Here is a 13,339-nt window from a genome sequence, read left to right as displayed (position 1 = left end):
CTTTCTGCGCCGGCAACACTTTCGCAATTATGGACGGCTCTAGAGACAGTATGGCTCATTTCTGCAGGGAACTTCCAACGACTTGTTGAGTTCAAGTCAGTCGAGTTTCTGTGAGATACAACAGAATACTAAGAGGAATCCCATGACTGAACCATCAGCGTACCTCTCACTCGGTTGTGGGTGGCTGGGAACAAAATATTTCTTACCAGGAATTACGCTAATAAACACTATACACACTCGTAAATATTGCGGGCAACAGTCATTCTTGAGTGCCATGTTGACGCTCGCAGCACGCACACACACATACAGACTCTCTCTCTCTCTCTCTCTCTCTCTCTCTCTCACACACACACACACACACACAAACACACACACACACACACAAACACCGGCGGTCTCATCCTCAGTTTCAAACAGATACTACATATTATTCAGTTCTGCACATCTAGGGTAGAACACCAGTGACAGTTGTAACGCATTATGAGGAAATAATAAATGGGATCGACACATAATAATTCTTAGGTGTGCATACTGATGAGAATCTGAACTGGAAAGGCACATTTTGTAACTATTAAAACAACGTAGTTCAGCCACATTCGCATTCAGAGTCACTGAATATCTTGGGGAGAGACAAATCAGTAAGATGGCAAATTTAGGATGTTTTCATTCAATAATGTCATATGGAATAATATTCTGAGGTAACTTGTCTTTTATAAAGAAAGTCTTAATTGGTCGAAAACGTAGGCAGTACGAATAACATGTGATGTTCAGCCACCACGATCATCTAGTAGACGTCTATTTAAGAAGGTGGACATTCTGACTACTGCTTCAATGTATACTAAATCCCTCATGAAGTTTGTTGTAAATAATCAACTACAGTTCAAAAGGAACAATGATGTACGCAATAATAATACCAAAATGAAAAGTGAGATTCAATACTCCACGTTATCTGTAGCACAAAAAGGGATGCACAACGCTAAGACAAAAATTTTTGATCACTTAGGCAGAATTTGACGGACAGCACAGTAAAATTTTAAAACCAACTGGGAAAAATACGCCTTCACAACTCCTGATATTCTGTATAAGAATTATTATTATTTTAACGTATGAAAGGCAAAGGCCTTACCGCTGTGGATACACCGGTTCCCGTCAGATCACAGTAGTTAAGCGCTGTCGGGCATGACAGGCACTTGGATGGGTGACCATCCGGGCCGCCATGTGCTCTTGCCATTTTTCGGGATGCGCTCAGCCTCGTGATGCCAATTGAGGAGCTACTCGACCGAACAGTAGCGGCTCCGCTCACAGAAAACCATCATAACGACCGGGGGAGTGGTGTGCTGAGCACACGCCTTTCCTATCCGCATCCTTAGCTGGGGATGACACTGCGGTCGGATGGTCCCGACGGGCCACTGGTGGCCTGAAGACGGAGTGCATGTGTGTAAAGTGGTAGGTGGGGATTATTAACTCGCTTCTGTATACAGGATGGTCCATTGATAGTGACCGGGCCAAATATCTCACGATATAAGCATCAAACGGAAAAACTACAAAGGACTAAACTCGTCTGGCTTTAAGGGGGAAACCAGATGGCGAGGTGGTTGTCCCGCTAGATGGCGCTGCCATAGGTCAAACTGATATCAACTGCGTTTTTTTTTTAAATAGTAACCCCCATTTTTAGTACATATTCGTGTAATACGTAAAGAAATATGAATATTTTAGTTGGACCAAATTTTACGTTTTGTGATAGATGACGCTGTAATGGTCACAAACGTATAAGTACGTGCTATCACGTAACATTCAACCAGTGCGGACGGTATTTGCTTCGTGATACATTACCCGTGTTAAAATGGACCGTTTACCAATTGCGGTAAAGTCATATCGTGTTGATGTATGGCTGTTGTGATCAAAATGCCCAACGGGCGTGTGCTATGTATGCTGCTCTGTATCCTGGATGACATCATCCAAGTGTCTGGAGCCTTCGCCGGAGAGTTACGTTATTTAAGGAAACAGGAAGTGTTCAGCCACATGTGAAACGTCAGCCACGACCTGCAACAAATGATGATGCCCAAGTAGGTGTTTTAGCTGCTGTTGCGGCTAATCCGCACATCAGTAGCAGAAAAATTGCGCGAGAATCGGGAATCTCAAAAACTTCGGTGTTGAGAATGCTACATCAACAGCGATTGCACCCGTACCATGTCTCTATGCACCAGGAATTGCATGGCGACGACTTTGAACGTCCTGTACAGTTCTGCCACTGGGCACAAGAGAAATTACGGGACGATGACAGATTTTTTGCAAGCGTTCTATTTAGCGATGAAGCGTCATTCACCAACAGCGGTAACGTAAACCGCCATAATATGCACTATGGGCAACGGAAAATCCACGATGGCTGCTGCTAGTGGAACATCAGTGACCTTGGTGCGTTAATGTATGGTGCGGCATTATGCGAGGAAGGATAATTGGCCCCCATTTTATCAATGGCTATCTAAATAGTGCAACGTATGCTGATTTCCTACGTAATGTTCTACCAATGTTACTACAAGATGTTTCACTGCATGACAAAAGTGGCTATGTACTTCAACTCGCGTGCCGTTGAAGCGGTATAGAATAACATATTTCACGACAGGTTGATTGGTTGTCGAAGCAGCATACCATGGCCCGCAAGTTCACCGGATCTGACGTCCCCGGATTTCTTATTGTGGGGAAAATTGAAGGATATTTTCTATCGTGATCCGCCGACAACGCCTGATAACATGCGTCAGCGCATTGTCAATGCATGTGCGAACATTACGGAAGGCGAACTACTCGCTGTTGAGAGGAATGTCGTGACACGTATTGCCAAATGCATTGAGGTTGACGGACATCATTTTGAGCATTTATTGCATTAATGTGATATTTACAGGTAATTACGCTGTAACAGCATGCGTTCTCAGAAATGATAAGTTCACAAAGGTACATGTATCACATTGGAACAACCGAAATAAAATGTTCAAACGTACCTACATTCTGTATTTTAAATTAAATAACCTACCTGATACCGACTCTTCGTCTAAAATTGTGAGCCATATGGTTGTGACTATTACAGTGCCATCTATCACAAAGCGAAAAAAGTGGTCCAACTGAAACATTCATATTTCTTTACGTACTACACGAACGTACTACACGAATATGTAATAAAAAATTAGGGTTTCTATTTAAAAAAAAACGCAGTTGATATCCGTTTGACCTACGGCAGCGCCATCCAGCGGGCCAACTATAGCACCATCTGGTTTCCCCCTTCAAACTAGACGAGTTTCGTTCTTTGTAGTTTTTTCGTTTGATGCTTATTTCGTGAGATAACTGGCCCAGTCACAATCACCGGACAACCTATATATATACATATATATATATATATATATATATATATATATATATATATATATATATATATAATATCAATAGGAATAAATCCAAGAATAATTAAAGCAATTCAAAATTTATATAAAAATTCTATTTCAAAAATAAAAATTGGTAAATATCTATCACATGGATTCCAAGTCACAAAAGGATTACGTCAAGGATGTAGCATCTCACCTACATTGTATAAAATATATACAGAAGTAACTTTACAGAATTGGAAGAAAAAATGTCACGCTATGGGAATACCAATAAATGATAGAACAATATACTCGTTACAATTTGCAGATGACCAACTGATTATAGCTCAAGACTATGAGAACATAGAGTATATGACCAGAAAATTGATTCAAGAATATAAAAAATCAGGTCTAAATGTAAACATGAATAAAACAAAGTACATGGTAATTGGTGGAGTGAATGGAGACTTAATATTAGAAGAAGGGATGGGAACAATAACAGCTACTGAGGAATATAAATATTTAGGTGTGAAAATTACAAATGATGGGAAACAGGACAAAGAAATTAGATCAAGAATAAATTCTGGAAAGACGACAATCTCTTTATTGAATGGAATTCTCTGGGACAAACACATAACAACTGATAACAAAATAAGGATTTTTAAAACAATAGTTAGGAGCATTATTACATATGGTTCAGAAGTGTGGACAACAAAATGGCAACTGAAATCAAAATTATTAGCCACAGAAATGGATTTCTGGAGACGTTCAGCAAGAATATCAAGACGAGAAAGAATAAGAAATGAAGTAATCAGAGACAAGATGAAATGTAAAAATTCAATTATTGATTTCATCGAGCACAAACAACTTAAATGGTATGGACACATCAGACGAATGGAACAGGAAAGGCTACCAAAATGCATAATCGACTGGGTACCAATTGGAAGAAGAAAAAGGGGACGACCACCTGATACATGGATACAGGGAGTTCAGTCAGCAATGAGGAAGAACAACATTCCTGAAGATTTATGGACAAATAGAGAAGAGTGGAGAACAATAATTAGTGACTTACTGTAATCTAGAATAGGTGCTGGAAAAATGTACTCACATTGTAAATCCAGAATTATATATATATATATATATATATATATATATATATATATATATATATATATATATATATATATATGTTGTCCGGTGATGTGTGTGTGTGTGTGTGTGTGTGTGTGTGTGTGTGTGTAAATGTGAATGAATGATCTATGTGTAGTGTAATTGTTACGTGTTTGTGGAAGTGTCAGATAATGGTTAATTATTTTTAACACAGAGGTTCTTACAATCTTTTAAACTGCTGTAAAAATGTTAGCACAGATTTATTACACTCAAGACTTCGGTATGCTAAGTAACTGAGTATAATTATTTCGTTTTATTGAAATTACGTTATCGTGCAGATACGTCAAAGCGAACACATGTGAACATGATCTCTTTTTGTCTCAGGGGTTGAAACTTTAGGGTTCATATGTATGTGTGCTCCCTGCCGCCGTTGGATAAGCAGCTGCCACCAGCAAGTCGTATATTCTTAGCTGACTTATTTGTTACATAGTTTAAATCTTAATTTATTTGCGTTGTTTAATTCATAAATTTCGGCCGTATTATAGTATTTGAGAGCTGTAGCATCGCGTTTTAGTACCTGAATAGTGTAAAATCGCGTAGTCTCCTTCTGCCGCCGACCAGTGTGTCAGCAGTGCGCAAGTAGCAGCGTTACTGTATTTACTAGGCAATCTTGTATTTTAATAACCGTTAAAATTTTGTGTCGAATTGTTTGTGCTCTCTGTAGATTAGTTCAGACGTTCCTTGCACAACAGTATTCAGCATGGACAGGGACTGTGACTGGTGTTCGGATGCGGGCTGAGTTGGCATCCCTTCGCTCCCAGCTTCAGGCAGTTATGGCTTCGGTCACACAGCTTGAGGCTGTTGCCAATGTGCATCACTGTGGGGGTCTGGACGGGGGTTTGTAGGGACGGCCAGCTCGTCCCACGCATCCCCCGATCGGACTACGGCTGTGACTGCCCGGGATACTGCCCATATTGAGGCTGACCCCTTACCCTTGGTAGAGTGGGAGGTCGTCTCGAGGTGTGGCAGGGGGCGAAAGACATTTCGGAGGGTTGAACGGAAGGCCTCTCTGACGAACCGGTTTCAGGCTCTGTCTCCGGCTGATACTGACCTTCGGCCGGACATGGGTGCTTGTCCTGTTCCAGAGGTTGCCCCTCAGTCTGCAAGATCCGGGAGGTCGCAGAGGGTGGGCTTACTAGTAGTTGGGAGCTCCAACGTCAGGTGCGTAATGGGACCCCTTAGGGATATGGCAGCAAGAGAGGGGAAGAAAACCAATGTGCACTCCGTGTGCATACCGGGGGGAGTCATTCCAAATGTGGAAAGGGTCCTTCCAGATGCCATGAAGGGTACAGGGCGCACCCATCTGCAAGTGGTCGCTCATGTCGGCACCAATGATGTGTGTCGCTATGGATCGGAGGAAATCCTCTCTGGCTTCCGGCGGCTATCTGATTTGGTGAAGACTGCCAGTCTCGCTAGCGGGACGAAAGCAGAGCTCACCATCTGCAGCATCGTCGACAGGACTGACTGCAGACCTTTGGTAGAGAGCCGAGTGGAGGGTCTGAATCAGAGGCTGAGACGGCTCTGCGGTCGTGTGGGCTGCAGATTCCTCGACTTGCGCCATGGGGTGGTGGGGTTTTGGGTTCCGCTGGACAGGTCAGGAGTCCACTACAGACTACACACAGGAGTCCACTACACGGGTAGCAGGGGTTGTTGGGCGTGGACCGGGCGGTTTTTTAGGTTAGATGGCCTCGGGCAAGTACAGAAAGGGCAACAGCCTCAAAGGGTGCGGGGCAAAGTCAGGACATGCGGGGACCAAGCAGCAATCGGTATTGTAATTGTAAACTGTCGAAGCTGCGTTGGTAAAGTACCGGAACTTCAAGCGCTGATATAAAGCACCGAAGCTAAAATCGTTATAGGTACGGAAAGCTAGCTGAAGCCAGAGATAAATTCTGCCGAAATTTTACAAAGACACAGAAGGTGTTTAGAAAGGATAGATTGCATGCAACCGGTGGTGGCGTGCTTGTCGCTGTTAGTAGTAGTTTATCCTGTAGTGAAGTAGAAGTGGTTAGTTCCTGTGAATTATTATGGGTGGAGGTTACACTCAACAACCGAGCTAGGATAATAATTGGCTCCTTTTACCGATCTCCCGACTCAGGAGCATTTTTGGCAGAACAACTGAGAGAAAATCTGGAATACATTTCACATAAATTTTCTCAGCATGTTATAGTCTTAGGTGGAGATTTCAATTTACCAGATATAGACTGGGACACTCAGATGTTTAGGACGGGTGGTAGGGACAGAGCATCCAGTGACATTATATTGAATGCACTATCCGAAAATTATTTCGAGCAATTAAACAGATAACCGACTCGTGGAGATAACATCTTGGACCTACTGATAACAAACAGACCCGAACTTTTCGACTCTGTAAGCGCAGAACAGGGAATCAGTGATCATAAGGCCGTTGCAGCATCCCTGAATATGGAAGTAAATAGGAATATAAAAAAAGAGAGGAAGGTTTATCTGTTTAGCAAGAGTAATAGAAGGCAGATTTAAGACTACCTAACAGATCAAAACGAAAATTTCTGTTCCGACACTGACAATGATGAGTGTTTATGAAAAAAGTTCAAGGCAATCGTAAAATGCGTTTTAGACAGGTACGTGCCGAGTAAAACTGTGAGGAACGGGAAAAACCCACCGTGGTTCGACAACAAAATTAGGAAACTAATGCGAAAGCAAAGAGAGCTTCACTCCAAGTTTAAACGCAGCCAAAACCTCTCATACAAACAGAAGCTAAACGATGTCAAAGTCAGTGTGAGGAGGGCTATGCGTGAAGCGTTCAGTGAATTCGAAAGTAAAATTCAATATACCGACTTGACAGAAAATGCTAGGAAGTTCTGGTCTTACTATAAATCAGTAAGTGGCTCGAAACAGCATATCCAGACACTCTGGGATGATGATGGCATTGAAACAGAGAATGACACGCGTAAAGCTGAAATACTAAACACCTTTTTCCAAAGCTGTTTCACAGAGGAAGACCGCACTGCAGTTCCTTCTCTAAATCCTCGCACAAACGAAAAAATGGCTGACATCGAAATAAGTGTCCAAGGAATAGAAAAGCAACTGAAATCACTAAACAGAGGAAAGTCCACTGGACCTGACGGGATACCAATTCGAGTACGCGAGTACGCGAAAGAACTTGCCCCCCTTCTAACAGGCGTGTACCGCAAGTTTCTAGAGGAACGGAAGGTTCCAAATGATTGGAAAAGAGCACAGGTAGTCCCAGTCTTCAAGAAGGGTCGTCGAGCAGATGCGCAAAACTATAGCCCTATATCTCTGACATCGATCTGTTTTAGAATTTTAGAACGTGTTTTTCGCTCGCGTATCATGTTATTTCTGGAAACCCAGAATCTACTCTGTAGGAATCAACATTGATTCCGGAAACAGCGATAGTGTGAGACCCAACTCGCTTTATTTGTTCATGAGACCCAGAAAATTTTAGATACAGGCTCCCAGGTAGATGCCATTTTCCTTGACTTCCGAAAGGCGTTCGATACAGTTCCGCACTGTCGCCTGATAAACAAAGTAAGAGCCTACGGAATATCAGACCAGCTGTGTGGCTGGATTGAAGAGTTTTAGCAAACAGAACACAGCATGTTGTTCTCAATGGAGAGACGTCTACAGACGTTAAAGTAACCTCTGGCGTGCCACAGGGGAGTGTTATGGGACCATTGCTTTTCACAATATATATAAATGACCTAGTAGATATGGTCGGACGTTCCATGCGGCTTTTCGCGGATGATGATGTAGTACACAGAGAAGTTGCAGCATTAGAAAATTGCAGCGAAATGCAGGAACATCTGCAACGGATAGGCACTTGGTGCAGGGAGTGGCAACTGACCCTTAACATAGACAAATGTAGTGTACTGCGAATACATAGAAAGAAGGATCCTTTATTGTATGATTATATGACAGCGGAACAAACACTGGTAGCAGTTACTTCTGTAAAATATCTACGATTTGTAGTGGAATGATCATATAAAATTAATTGTTGGTAAGGTGGGTGCCAGGCTGAGATTCATTAGGAGAGTCCTTAGAAAATGTAGTCCATCAACAAAGGAAGTGGCTTACAAAACACTCGTTCGACCTATACTTGAGTATTGCTCATCACTGTGGGATCCGTACCAGATCGGGTTGACGGAGGAGATAGAGAAGATCCAAAGAAGAGCGGCGCGTTTCGCCACAGGGCTATTTGGTAAGCATGATAGCGTTACGGAGATGTTTAGCAAACACAAGTGGAAGAGTCTGCAAAAGAGGCGCTCTGCATCGTGGTGTAGCTTGTTGTCCAGGTTTCGAGAGGGTGCGTTTCTGGATGAGGTATCGAATATATTGGTTCCCCCTACTTATACGTCCCGAGGAGATCACGAATGTAAAATTAGAGAGATTCGAGCGCTCACGGAGGCTTTCCGACAGTCGTTCTTCCCGCGAACCATACACGACTGGAACAGGAAAGGGAGGTAATGACAGTGGCACGTAAAGTGCCCACCGCCACAGACCGTTGGGTGGCTTGCGGAGTAGAAATGTAGATGTAGATGTATATCTATTAGTAGCACACACGTTTATTAATTTTAAGAGTATGAAGCATATTTAGGTATAGGTTTCTCTGGTAATGGTACCTGTGTGAAAAATAACGTACTCGACGTTTCTGACCCAGTACAGAAAAATTTGCATCAGAAAATGAAAATAATGACGAAGACACTTTATTGCTTTCGCGAGTGCGTAAACTGAAAAGAGCGCTATCAGAAATAGTTGTACCGACCATAATAGTGGACAATAATAGGGTAAGATCGTAATTAATAAAACTTTTAATAACTGCAGGAAAGAACACAATTCTTCAATAAATAAAAGATGGTTTCAATAGTAACAAGCGACATGTAGAATTCCGAAAATGATTTAGATAAATTAAAAATTACTACACGTATTACAGACCTCTTAATACGGAAGGTAGGAAGAGTGATTCTTGCTAGATCCGCGGTACTGCTTGGAGAGGTACAATGTCTGCTCTTTTATCAGACAAATGAAAATTAACAGAGTATATGTTGTCATCTTTAATCATTGCCAAGGTAGATGATAAGGCGTGCAGATTGTCCTTCTCACTCGAAGCGATTCAAATGGAAAAATGTTCATGTTTTTCATATATGACAGAAAATATTAGAGTCTTTTTTCAAGTATGTTCACTTTTCTCGTCTTCTTCCCACAGGCTGCAAACGATTGTCAGCAACCGGTCTTGTGCAGCTTCAGGGACTCCAGCAACGTGTAAACGAAACATTTGCACACATTATGAGACTATTGTCAATATTAATAACACCTGGAAACAAATAAAGTTACGTATTAGTTTCTGTTATTCCAATGTGCACTTCACAATTCACATCATATATCACATTTCGTCGTAACATCTACGCAGTCCATATACTGCTTTCTCTTTTTTCGTAAACACATATCTCGAACATTTTTCGTGAACACTGAATACAATTCCTTTATTTAATATCACCGAGATTTGGTCTGTTTGTCTAGTGCGCAACGGTGAGTTAAAAAACTCATACATTCATACAATGTAGGCCAGTGTTGTCTTCAGTTGAAACTTCCGGCATGAGAAGCCGTGGTCGATGCATAAAATGTCCACGTAACGTTTCGTCTCCATCTGCGGGAGACATCTTCTGAGGTCATACGGCTCCTGCGACTGAGGCTCCAGGTACTCTCGCATTTATAGAGCGCATAGAGGGCTCCACCATTCGTCGCGTGATGCCGACGATCCTTGGAAGGCATCATCATTCCCGATTAAGAGTAATCGATTGTCATTCTGCTGGCGTAACGTCGACATCCACATTTTGTCCCACTTTAAAACTTCCTCTTTTCTATTAAAATTATTATGGTGTTTGTGAATCTCTATTGCTTCTCTATACATGCGCGCATGATAATGGGATGTTCGTGCTAGAACGCTTGTCTCATTAAATTTAATTTCGTGGTTTCCATCTCGAAAAACATGCTCAGCTACTGCCGATTTTTGATGTGTCCTAAGCGGCAGTTTCTTTTATGTTCTTGTCGTTGTTCCAATATATACTTGTCAACAGCTGCATGGAATTTTGTATACCCCTGGTGTTGCTAGGGGGTGTCGGGCATCTTTTGCAGTTCTTAAATATTCCTTAATCTTCTTGGTGGGTCTGAAGATTGTTTCGATCCCATACTTGGCCAGAACATTCCTGAAACGGTCCGTGACTTTATTAATGAACGGTAGGAAAACTTTTCCAGTAGATGACCGTTGTTGCTCTGGACTTCTTTCTTCTTTGATGGAGGGCTCGATCAATTTCCTTGCTGGCATATCCGTTTTTAATGAAGGATGACCATAAGTGATTTAATTCATCTTGCAAGTAATCCAGCTCGCAGATTTTGTTGGCTCTGTCCACCAAGGTTTTCATGATACCTCTTTTTTACCTAGGATGATGGTTTGATTCCTTGTGGAGGTATCGATCCGTATGAGTGTTCTTTCTATATACCTTGTGGCCCAGCGTCCCATCCACGCGTTTAATTACCGACACATCCAAGAAATTGAGTTGACGGTTGCTCACTTTCTCCATCGTAAACTGTATCTTCGGGTTAATGCTGTTCAGATGCACCAAGAAGACATCCGACTATTCTTCACCACGAGTCCACATTACAAATGTGTCATCAACATAGCGGTATCATTTAGTTGGCTTTTTACAGGCAGTTTGCAGCGCTCGCTGTTCGAAGATTTCCATAAATAAATTGGTAACAGCTGGACTGAGAGTGCTTCCCATCACCACCCCGTCGATCTGTTCGTGAAACTCGTTGTTGTACTGGAAATAAGCTGTCTTCAGGCAGTGTTTAAATAAAGCCACTATGTCAGTCGGAAAAATATCTACTGTATATGAATTAGCTTCGTTTACAGGCACCATGTTAAACAACGACACTACATCGAAGCTCACAAGAATATCACTTGGGCTGACGTTAATATCCCTCAGTTTTTCAATAAAAAGCGCCGAGTTTTTAATGAAACTTTACGTTCTGCCAATGTAAGGTCGCAGCAAGCAGACGAGATATCAGGCCACCTCTTGTGTTGGAGATCCTATAGCACTCACAATTGATCTCAACGGGACCTGTGGTTTATGTACCTTTGGGAGTCCATATAGACTGGGTAGATAAGCTTCCGTTTTGCAGAGTTGTTTTTTATCATACAATGAAAGAGAAGATTGTTTTACTTGTGGATTTGTATTTCTCAAAATTTTCGTCGTGGGATCCTTCTGAATCTTTTTATACGTAGTCCAGAATATTACGCCAAGCGAAACCACCTACCAGCCATTTGTTTCAAGCGGAAAGGAGGGCACTGAGGGAGATCAATGCGGATAAGAGCATTATTGTACTTGAGCTGATAAAGGAAATGCTACGATTTTGCTGAACACCGAAGGTTATCACAAGAAGATTAGTGACCTTTTGGATCCCATTACAGAAGTATTTGCAGGCTAATAATTATACCTATTAGGATTAGTATGTTTGTAGGTTGGTTAGTACTCCCAAGTACATGGATGAGGATGATGATGATGTTTGGTTTGTGGGGTGCTCAACTGCGCAGTCATCAGCGCCCGTACAAAGTCCCAATTTTCACGCAGTCCAATTTTTTCACAGTCCAATCTAACCACTGTCACGAATGATGGCGAGGATGAAATGATGAGGTCAACACAAGCGCCCAGTTCCCGGCAGAGAAAAATCGCCAACCCGGTCGGGAATCGAACCCGGGACCCCATGATCCAGAGGCAACAACGCTAGCCACTAGATCACGAGCTGCGGACTAAGTACATGGAGCAATAGCTAATCATTTACGTTTATTTTCCCCTGGGCAGTAGGTCAGATGTTGGAGTGTGAGAGCATGGGCGTTAAACGATTTGTCTATGCTGTTAGACGTAGTCCACTTCGTGGTGCAGTTACGATCGTGCACAAAAGATTTGGTAGTAAATTATGAGACGTGTTTGTAGGAAGACTGTTAGGCACAGAGAAAAAACAATTAAGGGGAGGTTTACTATCTTTTCGTTAAAAAAATCGACTTTTTTAAAATTGCATTTTTGGATCCATAAACGTGTTTAGAATCTACCCCTGAAACGGTTTTTCCGAATACGGAACGAATATGTTTGCTATTCGCGGTTGAACAAAAAAATGCACCTGCCTGAAATCGGCCTTTTTCACGCACCAGTTTTTTTTTTTTCTTTCCGAGGACAAGTTATTGTACCGGTGCTTGGGAGGAAACACACAAAATTCAAATGAAAGTTTGAACGCATGTGTTTGGAAGTTAGCCCCCAAGCATTTGCGTGCTGGTGCGTACTCTGTGGAGATTGCCACTTTCCTGGCAGTGAGCAGCTTCAACGAAGGGTATTCAGCAAATGTGAAAACCATGACAACGATGGACGTCACCCTGGGACTCTATTCGACGCAATTCGCCAAGCATTCGGAGGACCACTGGATTCAAGCGGCCAAAAACCGCTTGTCACCGGCCGTAGGAGCGGTTCTGGAGCAGCGCGGTATAGTAACTTCAAATCTACTGAACCGATTGGCATGATTCTTTGTTTCCGACGAAGCTAACTAAATTGTCTAGGAGTTGTACCACTTTTATTTTGATCCATCAACTATAAATATTTTTAATTGGCCGACGATGTCGAAAAATCGATGAAAAAACCCTATTCGCTTTCTAATGGCCGCCATTTTGTTTCCCATGGTCCAAATAACTTACGCGAGGTACAACTCCAAAAGAATCTTATATACTTCGCTAACAATCCGTCATCAGGCCACAAGTGGTCCATCGGGACCAT

General features: G+C 42.2%; 1 pseudogene; it reads left to right on the top strand.

The window, feature by feature from the left end:
* Positions 1 to 1,112: 1,112 nt before the first annotated feature.
* LOC126203211 (5S ribosomal RNA) lies at positions 1,113 to 1,230 on the top strand (annotated as a pseudogene).
* The last annotated feature ends 12,109 nt before the right edge of the window (positions 1,231 to 13,339 follow it).

This window comes from Schistocerca nitens, chromosome 1 (assembly GCF_023898315.1).
Source record: "Schistocerca nitens isolate TAMUIC-IGC-003100 chromosome 1, iqSchNite1.1, whole genome shotgun sequence".
NCBI lineage: Eukaryota > Metazoa > Arthropoda > Insecta > Orthoptera > Acrididae > Schistocerca > Schistocerca nitens.
This window is presented reverse-complemented; position numbering and strand designations above follow the sequence as displayed.